Here is a 4,592-nt window from a genome sequence, read left to right as displayed (position 1 = left end):
ATAAAATAAAAATAATTAAAATTAATAAATACTAATTCGAGTAAAGTACATTTGTAGTGCCTTAAAAGTTATAAATGGCAGTTGATTGGTTTTGTATATATTGTTTTAAAAAGATTTAATTTATCAAGTTATTAGTAGAATTGTTAATAAAAGTGAACGTGACGAAGGAAGTTATATATGAGTTGTAGATACCTGTAACTTTCCTAACAGAACATTTCACCATAGTAATTATGGTTTTCCAGATTTTGCAGGTATTCGTATATAGCAGTAGTAATGAAGTTGTTCAGATGTATTAATGAGAGACTTCAACTAATAAAGTCACCTTCAAGGCTACTTTGATTCTTTGTAATTAATTATATTTATTTTTTCGTGGAAGAAGCGAATCAAAGACTTTTATAAGTGTATATAATAATTTCAGACACAATTATAATTCTTAGTGGGAGAAAAAGTTATTCAGACTCCCTTATAATTTGCAGGGACCGTAAATACTTTATTCATATTATTTTTTTCAAAATGGTCAAATTTCGTTTCCAATTGTATTATCAAATAGTTTCAAATGATTATATCTTCATGGTTTTGTTAAAATGTTAATAATAATACTAGGTTATGTCATTCAAATTAGCTGGGACTATGATAAACCTACACTGTGTAATAATTTATTAAAAACAGGGCTGACATTGGGATGCTCTACCAAACTCCATAATTGAACATCCAGAATTCCGAATGCATTATTTTTTTGTTTGACAACTGAAAAAGTATTCTCATAATAGCTAGATTATATATTAGCATTGATTAAAGTAACTTGTGACGATGATTATGCTTAAAATAATCCACAAACAATATTTTATGCTACGATGTGAAGCTTAGACTATGATTTATTTAGGAAGAAAGCAATTATGAAATTTTAAAAGAGAGTTCTCTGTCAATTTGGATTTTATTCTGCTCGCAAAGTGAACATGTGTAAGGACCGTGCGTCCTTTTAAAATAGAAAGTGGTGGGGAAGGGTTTCAAAAGGGGGCTGCTGTCTTTTGTTAGTGGGGGAAGGAGCCCAGTGGACGGCTGCACTATGATAGTGGACGGCTGAGTGGAGTGGGCGGCTGGTGGATGGTGGACCTCTCCACTTCCAAGTGCTCCAAGCACCATCATCACTTACCTCCATTAGTGGATTGGGCACTGAGGAAGGAGAGTGGGACGGCTGGGGTTTGATAGGCAGTGGAGTGCCATTCCTTTCTTTCTTAAAGGGAGAATCGTGAGCTTTGAAGAGGGTTGGATTCGGCACTTGGAGATTCTGCAGAGGGAGAGAGCTTGCTGCACGTACGGGAGAAGGAGAAGAAGAAGCTTGCTTCATCCAGTGGTGAGGCAGAGAACGTTTGGAATTTCTGCATTCAAGTTTGGCTAGGAGGTCTTCAAGAGGTAAGGGGAGTTGGATTTTCTGGATGTTGATAGTAGTTGCATGAGTAGGATGCTGGAAAATTGTGGTTGTATGTATGGGTGGATTGAAATTGATGTGTTGATTCATGTATGTAATCTTGTATGCTTTGGAATTGAAGAAAATTGGAATTTCATAGCTTTTTAGTCATTTGGAGAGGAAGTGAGGTAGTGATTTTGAGTATTTGGGGTCTAGAGTGTTATTGAGCCTTTGGAACAGTTTCACCCACTGTATTATGACTTGTTAGAACCATCAAATTGATCAAACTAGGTGTAAAGCGGTAGAATTGGATTTTGAGTATCAAAGTTATGAAAATTGATGTTTTATGGTTGAATTTGAGTATGAATCCCTTAAGAATTGAATAAGGAACGGTTATAATCAATTAGGTAAGTCCAATCTAGTATAAAACATGAATTAAGGGTGTTAGAAGTTAATTAAAAAGGGTTGAAAATGGTAAGAGAGGTTCTGACCTCAAATCTGCAGAATTCTGCATTCTGCAGAATTCTGCATTCTGCAGAATTCTGCATTCTGCATCAGGTCGCGCCCGAGCGCGCGATGCTGCAAAGTGCGTTCGTCCATGACTTCTGTGCGTTCGTCCAGTTTGATCCAAATTGGACGTTCGTCCGTTTTAAGCCACATTGGACGTACGTCCAAATGGCTGGAACAAGCGTTCGGCCTTAAATTCAGTGTTGAGCGTTCGGCCTTTGTTTTGTTCTGATGGTGAACGTCCGGTCTCGGTTTTGTTGGGAGCGTTCGAGTTCAATTTAGACTCTAAGTTTCAAATCATAAGCGTTCGTTCATGGATATGATTGTTAACGTTCGGCCTCAGGTTGGTATTCTTGGATTTGAATCTTGAACGTTCGGTTTTGATGTATAAATAAGCGTTCGGCCTTTATTTGATAGTATTAAGTTTGAATCTTGAGCGTTCGGTATTATTATTATGGGATTAGAAATTCTTAGCGTTCGGCCTGTTGATCTCATAGCGTTCGTCCGTTTTGAGCAACATTGGACGTTCGTCCAAATGGCTAGCGTTCGGCCTTGTTAGTTTAGCGTTCGACCAAATATTGTTGAATCCAATATGACGTTCGGCCTAATTGTGTTCAAGCGTTCGGTCAAATTTTGTTAAAAGTCTTAGCGTTCGTCCTAGGTGTCAATATAAGCGTTCGGCCTAGTGGTGTGAAATAGCGTTCGGCCTGTTATGAAATAATGTTCGTCCTAAGTTTAATCAGCGTTCGGCCTGCTGGTAAATAGCGTTCGTTCAATATCGTTTGGCAGATAACGTTCGTTCCAATAGTGTTATGAAAATATCGGGTTTTAAGTTCATTTTCTTGAATTGAATTATGTGAAAAATGTTTGGAAATTATATACTGTGATGGGATACGTTGGATTTAATGTGATATTATGGAGGTATCTGGTTATTCATTAATTGGGATAAGGTTTAAAGTAACAGTATGATTCATGAACGTAATTCCATTATCCTCAAGGAGAGGATACATGGTGGTGTTTTGGGGTTGTATAGAATGATTACATGGTAGCTCAGTTTTGGGGGTCATCCTGAATCTCCAATGGTCTTTTTTCATGTAGAGAGGATTGAACATGTGGTGAGGAGTAGCAGGAGGTCCTAGTCTTGGATGCTTCCATATGATCCAAGGTGAGTAATAACGGATTAACCTCGTGATTGTGGCCGGGCGGGAGTGCCCAAATGTTTCACCAGGCGGTAGTGCCTAAAGTTCCACCAGGCGGTAGTGCCTAAAGTTTCACAAGGCGGGAGTGCCAGGGCGGGAGTGCCCAAATTTCATAAAGCCACCACGAGTGCAAGACCCGCCATAGCTCGGTAATCATTCTAGTCCGGACGAGTCGGTCTATAAAGGAACAAGTCGGGGTATAAAGTAACAAGTCTTGTGATGTCAGTTTACCATGTTTGGATGAATGTTTACATGTCGGAGTATGTGAAATATGGATCAATGAGTATGCTTTAATTGTTCTTTTATATGAATCTATGAATGATTGCATGAATTAACTGTGCTGTATGTATAACATGCTTTTTATATCTAGCTCACCCTTGCATTGTTTTGTTATGTGCTGTTTGGGTATGTTTCTTTGGCGATGATCATCCACTTGGATGGGAGCAGATGACGGAGAGGATACTTTGGAAGCAGCCCTTGATGGAGACGGAAGTGCTGCAGCTTAGATTAGCTAGACTTATTTCGTAATTCTTAATGTTTGGAGGAACTCATGTGTGTTTTAAGTTTTAAATTCTCCGTGATTTTCATGGAGAAATTCTAATACTCTTGTTGTCAATTCCGCACTATTCTGAGGATGACTGTAATCCTTAAATTACTCTTGACTGCTTTCCTATATTATGCATGATGACGTCTTTATTATATATGAATGATGTATATAATCGGGACGTTACATTAATGGTATCAGAGCAGTTTCTGTCCTTAGAGGATCCTGTAGGGTGTGTATGTGCGCTGCTTATGCTGTGTACTCTTAGTATTGTGTTGGACGGTTGTCCTTGTTTCCTTGGGTTGGACTAATGGTGTTTTTCTCTGTATGAGCAGAAAATGGCACCTAGACCACCACCACCTCCACCTTCTCAGCCTGAGCCTTCTGAGAACACCGTAAGATTGGAGGCTGTACTTGAGGCTATGCAACTTCAGAATGCTACTTTGGTGCAACAAAACACCATCGCCCTTCAAAACTTAGAAGCTGCAAGAGTGTCAGCTGAAGACACTCAGAAGTTCCTCAGGGAAATGCTGGTTAATGGAAGACCTACTCCTGATGTTTCTGCCCCTATTACCATTCCAGTCAAGGAGTGGAGTTTGGAGAGTTTTCTCCAACATCATCCCGACAGGTTTTCTGGCAAATGCAGTTCGGATGAGGCCGATCATTGGTTCCAAGATATGGAGCGAATCTTTGAAGCCAAAGGGTGTCCGGATGAGAAGAAGCTGGCCTACACCCAATACTTGCTGACAGGAGAAGCTGGACATTGGTGGAAGAGTGTAAGACCATCATGGAGGGAACGGGACTCCTATCACTTGGGAGTTGTTCAGAACTAAATTTTACACTGAATACTTCCCAGATAGTGTCAGGTTTGCTAAGGAGGTAGAGTTTCTTGAGTTGACTCAAGGCAACAGATCGGTATCGGAGTATGCAAATC

The 4,592-nt window shown here is 39.5% G+C and overlaps 1 long non-coding RNA gene across 1 annotated transcript; it reads left to right on the top strand.

The window, feature by feature from the left end:
* The first annotated feature begins 1,004 nt into the window (after positions 1-1,004).
* On the top strand, positions 1,005-3,815 carry LOC148206771 (uncharacterized). Its single transcript, XR_015786460.1, has 2 exons — positions 1,005-1,413; positions 3,562-3,815. It is a non-coding gene; the product is annotated as an uncharacterized LOC148206771 (long non-coding RNA).
* The last annotated feature ends 777 nt before the right edge of the window (positions 3,816-4,592 follow it).

Source organism: Vigna umbellata, chromosome 1 (assembly GCF_029865625.1).
Source record: "Vigna umbellata cultivar VRB3 chromosome 1, Vumbellata_1.0, whole genome shotgun sequence".
Classification (NCBI taxonomy): domain Eukaryota; kingdom Viridiplantae; phylum Streptophyta; class Magnoliopsida; order Fabales; family Fabaceae; genus Vigna; species Vigna umbellata.
This window is presented reverse-complemented; position numbering and strand designations above follow the sequence as displayed.